The sequence below is a fragment of the Natator depressus genome, chromosome 17 (assembly GCF_965152275.1).
Source record: "Natator depressus isolate rNatDep1 chromosome 17, rNatDep2.hap1, whole genome shotgun sequence".
Lineage (NCBI taxonomy): Eukaryota > Metazoa > Chordata > Testudines > Cheloniidae > Natator > Natator depressus.
Window position 1 is genome coordinate 12,697,031 of NC_134250.1, and position 19,832 is coordinate 12,716,862.

A 19,832-nucleotide genomic window follows, 5' to 3' on the forward strand; every position below is an offset into this window, starting at 1 on the left:
TACTAGGGACAAGAAGATTTTTTTAGTGTGCTGCAAATGCTCTTCTGTACATCAGAACAAAAAAAACCAGATTCTTTTTAATGTAAAAACTCAGCAACTTAGATTTGAAGTAGCTGAATGAATCCTTATTAGAGGAAGAAGTTCTAGACTGGTGGGAAGGACCAAAACAATTCTTTCTTGTGCTCTCTTTCTGGAGAGACTTACAGAAGAAATCTGCAGAGCCAAGCCACTAAAAGACACCAAACTGTCCCTTTCGCTCTCTTCTAAATGTCTAGGGATTGAAGAGATCGCCCTGAATCAACAAGTCAGGCAACTTTCTTAGACGGATTTTTTTGTTGTTGCATGGTCAATTTCTGAATCTGCAGCTCAATGTTTATAATTCAATTCAAACCCTTACATTAATTTAATTTAATTTTCCATATAAAAAAGTCAGCTATATATAGCACAAATATAAACTGCATAACTGAGCTATCACTATTGTCTGTAGTACATAAACTTGTACAGATTACTGTACTCCTGAGAATAGGTCATTATTGGGACTACATAGTCAAATCCCTTTGTTTTGTTTTTTAAGCTTTCCATTTTAAAATTTTAATTCCAATCCTCCAGTGTGCTTCTATGATAGGGTCTTTTCTTTGTATTTAAATGAATGTACTACACACAAGCAATAGTTGTCTGGAGCCTACATCTGGAGGAACTTGACTTAATTAGTTTGTTGAACAGACTTAATTCAGAAGTTTATTTTAATTGCATTATTTTGTTCCTTTTTTGTAGATAAACTTATGGTTTCCTTTTCTTGCATTTCCCTCTAGGAGGAAGATAGGAATAGTTCGGGCATACTCCAGAAAGGAGGCCTCCTCTGTGACCCAGTCATAGGCTGAATCCACTCCCCTCCGAACTTCCATACACAATACAGTTGAGAGATGTGACAAACAGGTGCCAGAGCACTAGGGGGAGGTGAATGGATTTACCTGGGAGTATAAAGATGAGGAAAGGGGCAGTGTTGTGGTGCATTATAGCACATTTCTGTGCTCATCCCTTTGCTCAGAGGTGGGCAAACTACAGCTCACGGGACCATCCTGCCAGGCCTGTGAGCTCCTGGCCGGGGAGGCTAGCCCCTGGCCCCTCCCCAGCTGTCCCCGCTCCCCTGCAGCTTCAGCGGGACGTGACGCTAGTGGTCTGGCTTGCCGCTCCTGCCGGGCAGCGCAGCAGTGGCGTGGCTGGCTCTGGCCAGGCAACAGGGCTTTGTTGCTCTGAGCAGCATGGTAAGGGCGGGGCTGGATAAGGGGAAAAGGGTCCTGGGGGGCAGTCGGGGGACAGGGGGTGGTTGGATGGGGCGGAGGTTTGGGGGGGGCAGTCAGGGGACAGGGGGCATTGGATAGGCGTGGGAGTCCCGGAGGGGGGTGGGGGGCCCTGTCTGGGGTCAGGGGAGTCAAGGATCAGGGAGGGTTGAATAGGGGGTGGGGTCCCGGGGGGCAGTTAGGGGCGGGGCTGTGGCTAGGGGTCAGGGCAGTCAGGAGACGGGGGGGGGGGGGGGTTGGATAGGTGGAAGTCCCAAGGGTGCCTGTCTGGGGGCGGGGGTGTGGATAGGGGTTGGGGCAGTCAGGGGACAAGGAGCGTTGTATGGGTTGGGGGTTCTGAGGGGGGCAGGAAGTGGGAGGGGGCGGAGGCCAGGCTGTTTGGGGAGACACAGACTTCCCTACCCGACCCTCCATACAGTTTCGCAACCCCAACGTGGCCCTCGGGGCCAAAAAGTTTGCCCACCCCTGCCTTCAGACTCTGAAGTGTCTCAGGTTGGATGTCCAAACTTAGTGGGCTCTTGAAAATATTGGTCTTAGAAATTAGCCAACTTTTGGACAGTTAAGTTATTTGTATGTCAAACCGAACTGATCAGCAACAGAGATACAAGGCGAGCTAGCTCACAGTAAAATAGGAAGTGCAACCAGAAGGACGACATGATTTTCTTGTCTTACTTTCTTTTAAAGAAAGTCTACAGTGATCAGTTTACGCATCTTAAACCTATCTCCACAAACATCTTCCATTAAAATCTTAATGAAACTGAACAAGCAACCCTCAGACGAACACTGCTTCACAATACAATCGTGAGGATAATAATAAGAATGCATCTTGTAAAACAAACTTCATATGCTTGAATTTATACACTATCTTTATTTCTAGAGAGACAAAGTGGGAGAACTCATACAGAAAAATTATAAAAGACCAAAAAAACCCATCACATCAACCTCAGGTAAGCACTTTTCACAAAAGGATCATTCTACATCTGACCTCTCATTCCTCACCCCCAACTGAAACCTGCACAATACCTTTGAAAGATGAACCTGGAACTTAACTTCATTCTACTAGATACTAAAAATTATGGACTTAACACACTGGATTTATGGCTCATTACAACGTATAATCCACTAACCCTCCTTGTTCTATGACTGTAGAAGTATTAACTGCCCACTTCATCTTGAATGGTTTCCTGCAACGTGTTCACTCCTTATCTCTTCCACCTCTGTAGTGAGCTGTAGCTCACGAAAGCGTATGCTGTAATAAATTTGTTAGTCTCTAAGGTGCCACAAGTCCTCCTTTTCTGTATTTAGCTGTGACACTGAAAACCTTTCCAGACCTGAAGAATAGCTCTGCATAAGCTCAAAAACTTGTCTCTTTCACCAACAGAAGTTAGTCCAAGGGTTCTCCAACTGGGGGGTCAGGGCCCCTCAGGGGGTCACGAGGTTATTATATGGGGGGTTGCAAGCTGTCAACTTCCACCCCAAACCCGCTTTGCCTCCAGCATTTATAATGATGTTAAATATATTAAAAAGTGTTTTTCACTGATAAGGGTGCTCACACTCAGAGGCTGGGTATATGAAAGGGGTCACCAGTACAAAAGTCTGAGAACCACTGAGTTAGTCTAATAAAAGATATTACCTCACCCAGCTTGTCTCTCTCATATCCTGGGACCAACAAGGCTACACCACCACAGCAAACAGCTTTATTTCTAAGTCAGTTACATAACATAAAAGGCCAGCCTTAAATCCAAAAAGGGCCCCTCCCCCAATCACATGTGTATAAATCCCCGAGGCCATATTTGTCAGTCCTGTACAACAGGCACAGAAATAGCAGTGATCCTTCTCCCGGGAAATTGTACATCTTGTGCTAAGAATAAAGCTCTTTCAAGAGGAACAAGAGGCTACATTTTATCAGTTTTCATAGGGAACACAGATTGCAAAATATCTACAAACACACAGCACCAAACCCATGATAGAGCTACTAAAATTACCAGAACGGCTACAAAAAATAATGCTGTGACCTCAGCCTTAATATAGTGTAAAGAAAGGGCACCTTCATCATCAAAATAGCATTTATCACGCATAATTTATTTAGTGTGCACATAAAAGACTAAGATTATGTAATGGCGTCCTTTTCAGCTATGTAATCAAAATAAATTGCAGAATACATCAGTGTTTACAGAACTGAAGGCAAAATTGTGACTTCAGGGAAAGCACTGTTATTTGTTAACTAACACATCCATACTAGGTCTAGAATTTATCATGTAAAAGTCATACAGTACTTCAGTCACATTTTCTGCCACCTTTCCTAGCCTTTTCCTCCCAAGGAGCAGAATAGGCAAATAAATTCACCCTCACAGCCAATGAAACTGACGACATTCCTATAATATACAACAGTATTTAAATTCTGTTTAGGGTCATCTTTGCACAGCAGAACAAAAACTAACCCAGAAATCAGGCAGAGTTAAGCAGAAATTAACATATATTATGAGCGCCTGGACTTCTGGGATAGCATCTGTACAAGTCAATGATGTAATTACTTCAACACATGAAAAATGGTTCCTTAACATAAGCAATAACTGCACTTTGTGAAGGTTAAAGAAGTGACTTTGTAGGATTGCAGTAAATGTCAACAATGGTATTTCAGTTACACAGGTTCAAACAAATGTTTCCTTTTTTTAAATATGCATGAAAGTCCAAAAAACCCAAACAGGCTAGTAGGAAAAGGTAAGTCATCCACTTTCATATTAAATTAGGCACACTACGTGTATGCCAGCATTTACAATTTATGACCAACAGCAGTAAAATGCCATGTGACCCAACATGGTTATCATTTGACTCCTGAATCCCTCCCTTCCAGCTTTTATCCTCTATCTCCAGAAAGAAGCAAAGAGACTCAGAAGTATTCCTGAATTCCACCACATTCCTTCGCGACAATCCAGATTGCTCTATTAGACTGATCTGCCCAAGATCATTATTATTATTATTTTTTTTTTTTAAGTCTAACCTCTATGGCATTATTCATGCTTTGAAATGAATTTCACGATGGGCATTATTAATTCTTTTAATTAGAACTGGTCAAAAAATGTTTCAAAGGAAGTTTTCTGAACTCTTGAAACAAAAACAAACATCAAGACTGCCCGATTGTCATGTTCTGGGTGCTAAGCATTAAACCTCAGAGCAGGATGAGAAGGGGAAGGTGAGGAAGACTGTATACATTTTCCCAAGATATCAGCTGAAGCTTTAAATTTTATTAGCGGAGGAATGACCGACTGATTCCACATCAGATTAGAAAGCTTTCAGGTAGGGCTCACCTCTAGTTCACAGCACACTTTCAACACCTGGGGCTTGATTACACTTGAAATGCTACAGTGTTGCAGCTGTGTTGCTGTAGCGCTTCAGCATAGCCCCTGGGAAGGATTCTCCATCAGCACAGGAGAGGCAGTAGCTAGGTCAATGGAAGAATTCTTCTGTGGACCTAGCACTGGCTACACTGGAGTTTAGGTTGGTTTATCTAGGCTGCTCAGAGGTATAGATTTTTCACACCCCGAGCAATGTAGTTAAGCAGACCTAATTTTCTAGATAGACCAGGCCTTTGAATCATGTACAAATCTACAAGATGGACCACAGTGTCTTTACTGCAAAGAGGTGCCTTCTACCAAAGTCCAGTCTAATATAGATTGGCATCTCTGGATTTTAGCCATCGAGTTGTCCAACCCTGCCCAGAGCAGATCTAAATGACACAGCAGTATCTGCCAGCAGCAGGTTCACACTAACACTCACGTGAGTGCAAGCAGTGGTACAGCTGTACCAGTACTACTGTGACGGTGGATAACTTCAGAGGGGGAAAAAACACTGTATGTGAGGCTACAATGACACGTTCCCACAGGAACCCATTCCCAAACAGAGCAAAGGCAATGAAAACAGAAATTTTCAAAAAGGAGAAAGGCGTCCATTAGAAAGCAACCATTTCTTTGGCTACGCCTGAGTGAAACAGTAATGTCATTATTACCAGCAGCGTCTTCAGAAGAGTGATTGCGAACCTCAAGTAATTTTCTTTTAATTAAATGCCACAAGTCTTTATGAGACTGAAGTAACTAACCATTCTATTTTCAAATCACTATTCAAATATTTATTCAATTCAGAAGAGCAATCACTGAATTGCATGGCACATAAATTTCTTATAAGTCATGTAAGTGCTTAAATATTCTTGAGTCACACACTACTCTACAATAATCATTTAGGCATGTAATTAGTATGTACTTGTAATAAACTAGGAACCAGTTTCCTCCGTAGAGAAGGGAGGGACAAGATGACAAATATTTTCCATCCATGATTCTGTGAAAACAAATAACTTCAAAACAAGCTAACATCAACGCAATCATACAGTAACCACTTTGTTCAGAACCAGCACTTAATCACCAAAACTTAATCAGCAACCAATTCACACTAAAAATATTAAGAAATTAGATACAAGTTTATTTTCTTGCATATTTACTATAGCCTATTAAACATATGTTCATTAGGAAGAGAGTCAAAAGATTTTAGTAAAATTGTTTGAGCTTTTATTCAGAATTCAAACGACTCCTCAAACACTACTTTAAAGCAACAATGCCAGGTAAGAATATTGGTAACAACATGGAAATGAAGCATCACAATAAGATTTCGTAACAATATTTGACAAAGGAAGTTACGTCCACTGTTTAGCATTTTTGGAATCCATTGTCCTGGTCACCAGGCTTCACAAGTTTTATAAATCTTAGTGAACATAATTCACTATTTGTTCCAACTCTAAAAAAGTAATTTAAAAAGTTATATGCAAGTAAAGCACCACCCTCAGCAGTGCTGACAGTGCAAACTAAAACCATAATTTAATTTGTCCACATGCCAACTGTCTGTACATCTTATTATGGAATCTCAGATCTTTCTCCATCACAGAGGGCAATGAACATCGTGAATTAACAGATCACACCCAGGTGTCTATATCTTGACCCTGTGTGCCTCGTACAGAAAAGGAGGCAAATAAAATCCCATGCAATATATACCTGAAAATTGCTTCCTGCTATGACTGAGAAGAAAGGAAACAAGTAGTTCAGTATCACATTAAATATGCATTTTTAAATAAATTTTGATCCAAAAATCCAGATGGAAAGTGAGCTTTTTGAAGTATCAGTTATTCTATTCCACATATACATTATCAAAATGCTAGATCATTATGTTGCTTGCCTGCTTGAAGGCAGAGAGAAGCAGTTTTAAGGAGTTGACATCTGATATCCAATTCTTAGTGTAAACTTGCACCTGACTGAAGTGTTGTCAGTATCACAAGCGTGACTATGTGTTACAGTCTGAGGACTTGTTTGGTCACAAGAAGTACATCAATGATATACAGAGAGACTAAGCATAACAGGAGTTTATGACAAATGGCAGCAAGAGAAAGGGGAAGCTGAGGAAGACTTACAGACTAGATTGTAATACAAATTGAAATAAATTTAAAATAAGCACCCATCCATAACTTGAGTTTTCTTTTGCACAATGTAAAACACACACACACACACAAAGGATAAAAATCCTAAATAGAAATATCTGCTCCATCATATCAATCCATTAGATCATTCTACAAAAAAAACCTTCCTGATCTAGCCATCACATCTCTTCCCAGTCCCTCTTTCCCCACTTCCACTCCACCAAATACTAATGATGGGATTTACAGCATGCCCAGGTGGTCAACAATTTCAAGTTTTTACAGATATTAGTTGGAGGACTTGCTTCCTACAGTCAAGTAACCTTCCTTGAGGGTACCATTTCCTTTTAAGCCATAGGGCCACAAGCTTGGATTCCCTTTTAGTGGAACCGATGCGGTAACACATGGACAGAAGTGAGTGAGATACCCAGACCACTTAAAGTAGGTCTACACTTCAAATGTTGCAGAAGTAACACTGCAGCACTTCAGCGTAGACACTAGCAACACTGATGGCAGGGGTTCTCTCATCAGCATAGGTAATCTACCTCCCCAAGAGGAAGTAGCTAGGTCTATGGAAAAATTGTTCTGTCGACCTCCTGCTGTCTACACCAGGGGTGAGGTCGGCATAGCTACATCGCTCAGGGGGATGGATTTTTCGCATCCCGAAGAGATGTGGCTGTGACAATGTAAGTTCCCAGTGTAAACCAGCCGTCAGAGTTTTGTAGATCAACATCAACACTTTAAACTCAATCTGAAAGCCAAAAAGAAGCCAGCACAGACCCCAAAGTTCTGATGTAATGTGCTTGCAGCAAGAAGCACCTCTCAGAGATGGTCTTATGGCAAAGGTATTGGACTAGGGCTCAGTCTTTTTGTGTTACTTTGGTCAAGTCACTTAATCTCTGTGCCTCAGTTTTGTGTAAAACGGGAATATTACTACTCCTGATTTTACAGAAGTAGTACTGTGAAATGCTTAGATACAATGGTGACAAGAGCCACAGAAAGACACTTAAAATAAATTAATATGGGAGCCATGCTATACACTGAACTGGATAGTCTTAAGGGAAAGCTCCTTATGTGGACTGCAGTACAGCTCTCTAGTAAAGGAAAATGAGCTATTCCAGTTCAGCTATGCTTTTTTATCAGAACAAAGGGGAGTCTATTAATGGACTCTCTCGATAACACCAAGGTTTCCCTTCATCACAAAAAACGACTTTATTTTGCATCATTATTGCCAACTTCGAGGAAGTTACCATTTTTTAAATATAGCAAATACAACAGCCATTTTAATTAAGATACTATCACACGTTGCATGACAAGCACTTTACACACAGACACATGGAAAAAACCATTTTTGCTTTGCACAATTTTATTCACTTATCACTGAATAAATATTTTATGAACTAACCGGAAACAAATGTTTGTAGGAATCCACCAATTAGTTGTTTTTAAACTCCATACGCATTCCCTAGCTATGTATAACGTTAAGATTCAAGACTCAATAAATATCTTACAAAATCTCCCAAACCACCAAAAGATCATGCTTAGTAGTATTATTTTATTGATCAAACACCACTGTAAGCTTTCCAACCTACCCACTGTTCCTAATACAGAATTTTTAACTTTCTCAAATTATACAGCTATACCTATGCTTGAAAGCATTTGAATATGATGTAGTACAATCTCAATTTCTCTGACCTCTAACAACTGCCATCATCTAAGTATTAGCTCTCCATGGAAACTTAATCAGGACTCCTTAGCTAGGTTCAGAATATCCAAGTTTACCTTGTTTTCCCTTATACAATGGGTCAAAATGTCTTGCTGTCCAGGAGCACTCAGTACGGAATTAAAATAAGACATGTCGATGAAAAATGATTAGCTTGAAAAAATATATTACATTACCAATTTATATTATGCTATTTACCCCTTCCAAACTTTGCTTTCAAATGAGTGAGCTAACCAAAAAAGTGTCACAATAATCCATGCTAACACTGTATGTCTTTTTAAAATACCTGACCGCTAAACAAAAACTCAGGGGAATGGTCATGGGGATACAGAGCCTTTCACATTGAGATCACCAGTTCAGTTTTGGTCCAGATCAGTAATGGTTCAAGTCTTGCTTCCAGTGGTCACACATGTTTACATTGTAAAAGCCACAACAACTACTGGTAACTTCACTGGCATTGCCACTAAGTATTTGGCAATGGAGTGAACTAGCCATTAAGACTGCACTACTCTTTCAACCCTAGAAGTGCTCTCCTAAAGGTCAGGATTGAAGTACTTGCAGTACTGTTTGTATAAACTTCTACTGGAGCTGCCCCAAATTGTACTTGTCCTGTATTTAAACAGATAACTTCAGTTTCCAGAGCTGTCGTTCTATAGTTTCTATGAACACTAAATGCATGTGTAAGTTACAAACAAAAATAATAAACCTTTGATACCCAGGGAACTATATTAAAATGGCTATCATAGAAATGGACAGGTGAGTAGACTGTTTGGGCTAGTAAGCATTCAAAATACATTTTCAAGGCTGGACCAGTTGCTATTTGAATGATTAAGTTGCATTATTTGTTAACCAGAAGTAGAAGACACAGTAGACAAATTTTCCAGGATGCTCTTGGGGAGTCAGCATGAAGAAATAGCCTGAAGTGTGCAATGAGTGAAACAAGTTTATTTCTCCCACCCCGCCAGAGTTAACGTAAGAGAAAAAAAGTCACCTGAAGGTTCCATGCAGTTTCTATGTTTCCCTATAAACCAGTCCGTCCATAAGAAGTACAAGATACTCTAAAAAAGAAAAAGAAAAGGCACAGCACCTCATTATAGAGCAGCCTGTCAAAAAACAGAAATGGACAGCAATAACATAAAGGCTATGGTTACACTGCATGCCACCTGCAGCAACGTGTGTAGGGTATGCGTAGCTACATGCAGCAGTGAGAAGTTGCGTCCGCGCTGTGGTGTGGAGCTACAAGTGGCAGTGAAAAGCTCTGGCAAGGGGGAGGCAGTGGGGAAACGCTCAGCAGCAGAGGAATGCTGGAGTCTCTTCCCGCTGCTGCTTCTCTGCCAGAGCCTTTCCCCACTGCCACAACGTCTCCAAATGTCTGTGAAGTCTGCTCTAGGCAGAAGCTTGATATACGCCCATGACACACAAACCTTGGTTTCCCTGATGTTTTGACAGGACTTGTATAGCCTGCTGCGCCAATAAAATATGTTTGAACTGAACAGCAATCAACCAGAAAGATCAAACTATGTTTCACCAGTATTGTCATAAATTGTTATTATTTATATTATCATATAACCTAGAGGTCAACTAAGATAGAGGCCCCAGTGTGCTAGGCACCATACACAGTAAGACACAGTTCCTATCCCAGAGAGATTACAGTCTACATGGACAAAGCATAGAAAAAAGGAAGTTTTTCCCTTTCACAGATGGGGAACCAAGGCACAGACACACAAGATTTGGGCAGAGATCTGCCAAAGGTCACACACAGAAAGTCTGCAGCAGAACTGGGAATTGAAACCAGGGCTGCAGAGCCCCAGTCTAGTGCCTTCCCCACAACCCCATCCCTCCTCTCATATCAGCAGTTCTCAAACTGCGGGTCAGGACCCCTCAGGGGATCGCAAGGATATGACATGGGGGCGGTCGCGAGCTGTCAGCCTCCACCCCAAACCCCGCTTTGCCTCCGGCATTTATAATGGCGTTAAACATATTTGAAAGTGTTTTTCATTTATAAGGGGGAGTGGGGGTCGCACTCAGAGACGTGGCATGTGAAAGGGGTCACCAAAGTTCAAAAGTTTGAGAACCACTGTCCAACGCTCACCGGCTCAGAGCGCAGGCTCTCTGTGCAGCCCCTGGGGGCCCTTTACCCCAGGGACTCCTAGCACAGCCCCACCCCACCCCTAGGTCTAGGGCCTTTCCCTCCCGCCTGCCTGACCCCGCTCCGGGCCGGGCTAGGAGGGGCTCGCCGGGGGGGGCCAAGGCGAGCTCCTGACAGGGCCCTGGGGAAACACCCGTGTTCGCGGCGGGGGAGGGGAAGGGGGAAGAGAAGGCGCCGCCCTACGGGGTCGGGGGATGAGAACCCGCCCCCCCGGTAACTGGGTCAGGACCGGCTCAGCGCTGCCCTGACACCCCCCGGCTGCCCCGTTCCCCCCCGCCCCGGGGGCTGGCAAGGCCCCGCGCCGCCACGCTCGCCCCGGCCGGGAGGAAGCACCCGGCTCCCGCCGCGAGGGGGGGGGGCGCCCCACCTGCGTCTCAGCCCCGCTCCGGCCCCTCCAACTGCGCCGCCTGCGAACGCGACGCGCCTCAGCTTAGGCCAGCTCAGCAGGGCCCCTGCCACTGCGTCAGCGCGCGCGTGCGTGCGGCGGCGTCACTTCCGGGTAGCTCCGGCGGGGCGGGGCCTGGGTGAAGGGGCGGGGCTAAGGAGAGTGGGCGGAGCACCTGGGGCAGCGGCTGAGGGAGAGGGAATAGGGGGGAGGCAATCGGGGTAGCAGGCCCTGTCCCCAGCTGGGGGGAGAGAGAGGGGGAGGGTTAAGCCCTCCCCCCCACATTTTGGACCTGCAGGAGCGGCCCTGCTTGCAGAGCCCTGTCACTGGCAATGGGATGTTGCAGCCAGCTGGGCCCGGGGCTGCCTAGCTCAGTGGTGGCACCACGACCCCCTTCGGCCAACACCATTACGATGTGAGCCCGGGTGGGGGCAGAGGGGACTGGAGCCCCGGGTGGGAGTGGAGCTCAGGTTTCAGCCCCAGCTCCCAAGCATTCAATGCTAGTCCTGGTGACCCCATTGTTGCCATCCACTCGGGGGTCCTGCAGCAGTTTGAGAATGGCTGGCCTAGAGTCCTATTGTGATGGGCATGGTGTTGTCAAGGAGGAGGCTGTTACTCAAGTCTTACTCTTTCAGGGGGCACAGGGTGGTCTCCAGCTGCCCCAAAGAATTGCTGTATCACAATGTATGTCACCATAGTGTGATGCATCTGTCCCCTCCTAAGAGCACCAACAATCCCCGAGACATTTCATTGATGTGCCAGACATGGAGACAGTTTCACTTAGATCTGTAATAGCCCTTAAAATAAGGAACGGTGGCAAATGAGCTAACGAAGAGGACTGCCACAATAGCTCATCGAGGCTATAAAAGAGGATGCGTTTAGCACTGTTACCAAGCAGATCATGCAGAATATTGATCCTTCCATTGACAAAGCCTCTTGGTTGCAGACTCTTTCCGAGCTGCACTGTGTGGACATAAATGTTCACGTCACAAATATCCGATTTACCAGAGTGAGCGCGTTATTACAGCGCTTTTCAAGTCTGAGGTCAGTCACTACTGTTTTTGCTGCATATGCTATATCAGGACAGAAATAAAGAGCTTTAACAGTCTGTAAGATTGTTATTGTAATTCTATAGAATGGTCATGTGCAATCTGAACCTTGGGTTATTTTCTACAGTATAGTCAGGCAGCATAGTTAAAGTAATTTAAACTATTAAAAGCATAAGCCCACCAGTTAAGGAGTGTATAGTACAGGGGTTCAGGAGTCTATTGGGGGGGGATTGTGAGCTGACAGCCTCCACCCCAAACCCCGCTTTACCTCCAGCATTTATAATGGTGTTAAATACATAAAAACATGTTTTTAATTTATAAAGGGGGAGTGTCACACTCAGAGGCTGTCTATGTGAAAGGGGTCACCAGTAAAAAAAAAGTTTGAGAACCACTGGTATAGTAGAACATGTCAGGAATGGAGGTTGTTCATAACTCTGAAATGTTCATAATTCTGAACAAAACATCATAGTTGTTCTTTCAAAAGTTTAAAACTGAACATCGACTTAATAGAGTTTTTAAACTTTACTATGGAGAAGAAAAATGCTACTCTCTCTTCTTTTGTAGTTTATGTTTAACACAGTGCTGTACTGTATTTGCTTTTTTATTTTGGGGGGGGGGGGAGGTGTCTCTGCTGCTGCCTGATTGCATATTTCCAGTTCCAAATGATGCATGTGGTTAACTGGTCAGTTTGTAACTCTGGTGTTCGTAACTCAGAGGTTCTACTGTATAAAACTGTAGAAGACAAAAGGATATAAAACATGACAACTGCTAATAGATTTAAGCCTTGCAGAGCTTATGAAAGAAAACCACTCAAATAATATTTTACAATATTAAGTGAAATTTAGTTAATGGAATGGATGGTAAAAATACATGTTCTATTGCTCCACAAAGAAGCCAAAATTAAAGCCCACACTGATATCAGAATCTTGACAATATAACCAACAATGCTGAGTTCCTGCTCTCTCTACTTTTCAACTATCTGCAAAACCAAGTAAGTGATGAGAAAAAAAAAATCAGGAAAGTAGTAGCTTCAATTGATGCCAGATTTGTTTCTTTAACATACATTAAGTTTTCTCTCTTTCCTATTGGACAAGGTGTCCCCCTTATGAAAGCCATGCACATAGCTGGGGCTAATCAGCCTCCTTGCTGACCATCTCACCAGACATGAACAGACCCTGGAGACAAAATTACTTCCCTCATCCAACATTTAATAGTGATTGCTCCAGGTAAACGCTGCCAGTTTGGTACCTGTTCTTTGAATAAATGTGCTTCAGTCTCCAAAGCCGTCACACTTTTCCACTACTACCAAATTTTCTCTCTGTCTCTCACTCTCTCTCTCACACACACACACACACACACGCCTATAAATGATTACTTTCATTAAAAGAATATTCATTTTTGACATAAGTAACTTACTCCAACAGCTGCAGAAGGGTATGCTGCACTGCAGTTTGGATGGACTGTGCTAAGCAAATAACCAGTCTTTATCCCAAGAGCTTACAGTCTAAAATCACAAGTGGGTGAAATACAGTACAGAATGAACAAACAGATATTGAAAGGGTATTACTGTTTTTCACACTGCTGGCCATTTTATAAGAGAAAGATCCCATCATGGGCCACATCCCTCCCCCACCAATCCAGTACCACAATGTATGATTCTCAAAATGTTTCATTCTGCAGGCCAGCATGAAAGACCCCAGAAGACCATGTTCTGAGAACTGCTGTTACACTTCAGGAAATATATTTGATTTTTTTTGTTTTTTGTTTTTAAAAAAGGATTGCTGAACTAAGGAAAGGAGGGCTGCTTTATGAACATTAATGGGAAATTTCTCCAAGGATCACATGAAAGAAAGCAGAAGTGGGTGTCACAGATAAGGGAGGGCAGATGGAGAAAATGAATGTAGACAAGGAGAAGCTTGACTCATGCAGAGGGGAGAAAAAAGCCACTGCAGATTCAAGTAAGAGAAGACATGGTCAGGGAAGTGGGAAAGGATGATCCTGGCTGCTGCATCATGAACGGCCTGTTGCTGCGATAATACCACCACCACTGAGGTGACACCAGGCTTGTGTCTGACTTGTAATGTGATAATGTCAAGAGACCTACCTCTCACTATTCTACATGCATCCGACAAAATGGGTATTCACCCACAAAAGCTTATGCTCCAATACGTCCGTTAGTCTATTAGGTGCCACAGGACTCTGCCGCTTTTACAGATCCAGACTAACACGGCTACCCCTCTGATACTATTCTACATGTGTTACATAGTGTGTGAATGAGGGAAGAGACCCACACTCTGAGCTTTGCTCCTGCAGAGAGGTCAAATTCTCATTTTTCTCTTTCCAAAACCATCAGAAATGGCATCCCTGCTCCCCTTACAGTCAGCAGCTGTGGGAGTAAGGCCAGTTGCATAGCCTTTAAATCAGAACATTGGCATTTTCCAGACTGGGCAGCCCGATGAATGCTTAGGAGGCATGTTTTATTTATGGTGCTTGCCTCAGGGAGAAAAATAGTTAAGATTACTTCTATTCAAACAAAAACAGTTTCCTCCCTCCCTCCCCAACTGCCTTTCATTGACATAGGCTCTAACTTTCACCTTTGGGTCTGAAACCGTCCAGCTCTCACCACAGACGTGAGCGGTGCTTGTTGGGTTGGTTGAGCATGGGGTTTGGGTTTTTTGGTAAATTCCGGTTAAATGAATTGAGCTGCATTTGACTTATTGAGCACATGCAGCTCAGCAACTACCATTAAGCTTCTTGCTCCTAGTTTTAGCATTGTATAGCATGTGGCAAGAGCTGCAAGTGGCTAGGTAGGAAAAGAACTATCAACTGACAATTTGAATGAGGTGGTGGGGAGGGATTTGTAAATGTAATTGAAACAAGGGCAAACTCTTTCCACCACAAAGTGAGACTGTAAACACTGCATTAATCCTTCTAGTGGGAATCTCCACCACCTAAGTAAGTTTGAACAGGTTGTGTAGTGTCTTACTTCTCACCCATAATCAATCGTCTGTTACACAGAGGACCCTAGGTTCCATCCACTCCCACTTGATAAGCTGGGGAAGGAGGCACTGCAATAACAGAGCAAGGGAAGCATCTCTCATGCACAACAGCCCCAACATGGGCATACCAAAGAGAGGAAAGCAGGCCATTGATGTCAATTAGTCATGATGCTCAACAATATTTCAGGAGGTAGTAGTGAGTAGTGGGGCAGAGTTCCAAGGCTATGACTTCAGCCACTGATTTCCCCCCCCCACCCCCAAGATACTAGAGCTCAAACCAAACACATATTCAGAAAGACGACAACAGGAGCAGCACTGGACTCATTAAGTCAAAGAAAAACCCTACCTATCCTATGAATACCTTTAATGTTTTAGTTAGTGTGTGGCAAGGCCATTGCTGTCTCTACTGTAGATAAAACCCAATAGATTAATACTTTCTTCAAAACTTTCTGAAATCAGATTTTGGCTGAGAGGCTCTTGTGCACATCTATATTTGTTCAGATTATAAAAAAACAAGTTCATATATATTTTATTTCACAACAGACTATACATAATTTTTTTTCTTTTACACATTAAATGAAATACATAGATTACATAGTTTACATGGAATTGAAAATACATAAGACAAAGTGCTACAGTATCCACAATATTAAATTAACATTATTCACAAACTTATTTAAAATGTAAAAACAACCCCACACGTTTGCAGACACTGAATATCTCCAACTTTCAATCAGTATCTAGGATTGGTTTTTCAAAGGCATTCAGGATTATAATGCATAGAGAACATCTTGCTGACAAAATGTAAAACATGACAAAATAAAAATGCTTATAAAAGCACCATCTGTAAACTCATACTAAACCTGTGAAAGTAAATTGACCATAAATTCTTGTCCTGGAAAGTAACATCCATCTGAAGATCTGTATAAAATAAATAAATAGAATTCCCAGATCAGACTCAGCTCATTCATAGAAAGAAAAATGAAACAACCTTGAGGGTTTGTTTTTAAAAATGTTAAACAATTAGAAAATTTAAAGCCATCTTAGATCTCCTCTATAGTGCAAGGGACAATCTAAAAAGCATTACAAAAATTTATTCTTTTTTGAAGCTGTAAGTAACCATATAGATCAGCATAACAACAAGGCTCAGTACTGCCAGTGATTACTTAAAGCCACCTGTGTCCAAAGTGTCCCGGGAACTAGCTCACAGAGGCTCTGGATGTGTTGGGAGAACTTCATACTATATTCTGTGCTTTGTATCATTGCCCTTTCTGGCTGGTGATCAGTTGTATGACCCAGTACTTCTGCACTGAGCTTTGCCACCCAGGAAGCACAAGGATCCTAAGCACAGGATATGGCATGAAGTTCTTCCAACACATCCACAAACTCTAAGCGACCTTGGCTGAAACTCAAGCAGGGGAAACCCTGCCTCCATGGACATACTTCAGTCTAAATCTGATCCATTTCAGCCCCCAAACTAACCTGCATTACCTTTCCACTGAATGCATCTGATGAAGTGAGCTGTAGTTCACGAAAGCTTATGCTCAAATAAATTTGTTAGCCTCTAAGGTGCCACAAGTACTCCTTTTCTTTTTGCAGATACAGACTGACACAGCTGCTACTCTGAAACCTTACAACAGAAGAGACTCACATTGGCAACCAGGTGCAGACAACCCAGATTAGCCAAGCTATCCACCACCAGGAACAGATCCACCGACAGACTTCACAGATGCTATGATGGAGACAAACATTTCTTTGCCTCCGGCACTACCACACCATGAGAATTCAAAAAGTCTGTATGATGCAAACTATCAGCTTTGGCATGAGACTTTCACCACCAGTGCATCTGTCTTCCCTATCATGTCATTTTCCCCAGGTCATCCATAAGCCAGGGTGACCTGTGAAGATAAAGCTGTGGGAAGAATGTGCCTCGTTGACCACTATTGCTGACTGAGGCCAAAAGATCATGACCTGCCACCATGTTTATAGAATCAAGTCCTAATTTAAGATGAACAACAACAGGAAGAGACACACATATGATGTAGTCCTCAGGATCTGGCAAGTCCACCAGTAAGCCCCTCAGAATCCCAAAGTATGGGCATCCTTGGCCTAACTTCTTTACGTTACTAAAAACAACCTGCAAAAACTATGAACTTGCTTATGTGTAAATTGATGTTACTTTTAAAAAATTACTAATGCTCTATAGGGAGTAAAAGGAGAGTGGTGAAATAAAGGGAGACGCAACAGAAATAAGATGACACTGTTTGACTTAAGGACATCTCTTCAGTGTCTCTATAGCAACTGCCAACCGATAACTTCCAAGGATTTTTTTAATTAAGGTGTATTCTGGCTCTCACTGTAGATATTGAAACTCCTGCATACAAGATAAACTTCCTAAACCTAGAGCATTTAAGTAGACTATATATGGATGATTTAGAGGTTAGAACAAAGAGCAGGGAACAAGGAAGAATCCAGTCACAGTCATTATCTCCATGTGTGTCCTCAGGCTAGTCACTTGATCTCCTTATGCCTCTTAAAGCTGGAAAACTGGAAGGGGGGAGGAGGGGAGCAGTATCTCACTGAAATTGTCATTCATAACTAGAGTGGGGAAATAAGTTATGAAATAAAAAAACCCTCCCAGTTCCACGTTTGTAATAAAAAATGCATGCTAAAAGCACTGGGAAGGATGCATTATAGAAAAATACATCAGAACATAGATATTCAGTCATGAAGCATAAAAATATATTGGAAACCGTAAACAAGAAAACTGGTCAATTTCTGCCATGACTTTTACAGGGTATAAATCAGGATAATTTGCCCGCAAAAGTTTCAGTAAAATTTGATTTATTACTGTTTAACACAGTAACCATTTAAAAAAAATAACCTTAAAGTACCACTAATCCTTTGAGTTTAGCAAAGTGTCTGTGTTAAAATGACACTAAAGCTAGCCAGGCTGTGTATTCAGTAAAATTAATGCATCCTTGGATACACAGGAGGCTTTGGCTCTTACTTTCAAGGACTTGTATTACCCAGCTCCACTATGCTGACTGCTATGTCTTGCGGTTTAATCAATCATCATTCTAAGCAAAGGTTTGTCGAAATACATTTCAATTAGATTGCCAAGTACATGGTTAGATCCTCTTTAGGGACTTGCTTATTAAGAATCAAGGAAGAGTTCCTGTAAATAACAGACTGAACTTTGTATTTGTTGGAATGCTTTCAGGTTATGCCTATTTGTCTAAAAAGGGGGTGGGGGGGGGGGAGCATATAAGCTAAAGCAAACCTCACTGCAAGAATCCAGAAACCAATTGCTGATGATCATGACAGAATTACTTAATTCAATGGAAGTTTTCCACACAACATTCCTAAACACAGGAGAGACATGCTCTAAAAAGCATTCCCCTGGCAAGTGTTCACAATCATTTTCATGGGTTAGCATTAATCCAATTAGTCCCAAATATCCACATGCTCGTCTGTTCCACGCATCTGAATCTTCTGAGACTCCAGAATGGATGATTAGTTGAACTATATTTTACAATTGACCATATATGGAATATTTTAAGTGTCTGTACCAGCCAAACACACATACATTAGGATACAGAATGTTCAGTTTCTGCAGCATATCTTGGCTAACTACGTTCAAAAGGAAAATTGTTACTGAAGAAAGTCAGCGATCAAGATTTCAAATAATGTTGACATACACAAGCAATTTAAATAAAACAGGGATAGTCTATAGTCTAGGGATAGGTTTGAGTACAAGGATAGGGAACCAGGATATCCTGCATGCTCACTCCAGCTCAAACACGATCTGTGGACTTGGACAAGTCATTTAATCTACCTGACTCAGTTGCCCTATCTGTAAAACAGAAAGGCTAGCTCGTGACATGAAACAGCTATTGTGAGAATTCAGTTGTCAATATTTGTAAACTGCTTTGAAGGTTAAACACCACTACTCAGGGCTATGTATTTTAATTATTTTACATGCATAATTCCCACTGACAGTAACAGGAGTAATGCATGTGTAGAAAGAAGAGACCTCGAAATGTCCATACCAGGCTCTAAGAACTACATATTTAAAAGTCACAATAGCACATTTAAAATTCAGTCTGAGTCTGATCCAGCAAAGCATTTAAAAAAACACATTCTTAATGTCAAATATATCCCATCAAAGTTTATAGGCTTGTTTGCTGGACTGGGGCCTACATGAATTACATTTTAGATACATTTACCCCCTTTTGAATTACACTGCAAATGTAAATTGATACTTCTGCTCATTCTCAATGACCCAGCTAAATATTTATAGAAAAGACCTAGTATATAATAACTGTGTTAAATAAAAGAAAGATAAGAAGTCTAGAAATACAAAATTACGGTCAATGCACCATTCTTCATTTATGCCCTCAAACAAATGCACACACCATTTACTGTGGATTTTTGTGCAGCTCAGTTTAGATACATTGAAATATCTTTCACACACAACACTGATGCTGGCTATGTGGAGGGCTTTAGGGTTCATAGGTGTCCCCTGTGGAAAAAATAAATTATAAACGTCCTCCCTGAGTGTCTGGCAAGAGCGTCCCCAAGCCCCTGCGCTAGTCTCCGCTCCAGTGAGTGCTTGAAGCCGGGAAAGCCAAAGTAAGAAAAGATGCCTACCTACAGCTTTCAGGTTAATGAATTCATTCTTTGTTGTTACTAGATTGTACAGTATTTCCCTGATAGACTCCCTACATCTCTACACAATCTGTCAGGGCGACTCCAGGACATTTTTGCT

The 19,832-nt window shown here is 42.1% G+C and overlaps 1 protein-coding gene across 5 annotated transcripts in view; it reads right to left on the minus strand.

Moving 5' to 3' along the window:
* The window catches only part of RABGEF1 (RAB guanine nucleotide exchange factor 1), a 33,416-nt gene extending 22,287 nt beyond the window's left edge, over window positions 1–11,129 (minus strand). For 4 of the 5 annotated variants that reach the window (XM_074974868.1, XM_074974872.1, XM_074974871.1 and 1 more), the window contains exons 1-2: window positions 10,996–11,129; window positions 9,471–9,537 (exon numbers count right to left, since the gene is read on the minus strand). The gene's annotated coding sequence lies outside the window, so the exon portion shown is untranslated. Of the gene's footprint in view, window positions 1–2,934; window positions 3,006–9,470; window positions 9,538–10,995 lie in introns of those variants that run through there. The other variant, XM_074974869.1, reaches the window with a different exon arrangement.
* Between the last annotated feature and the right edge of the window lie 8,703 nt (window positions 11,130–19,832).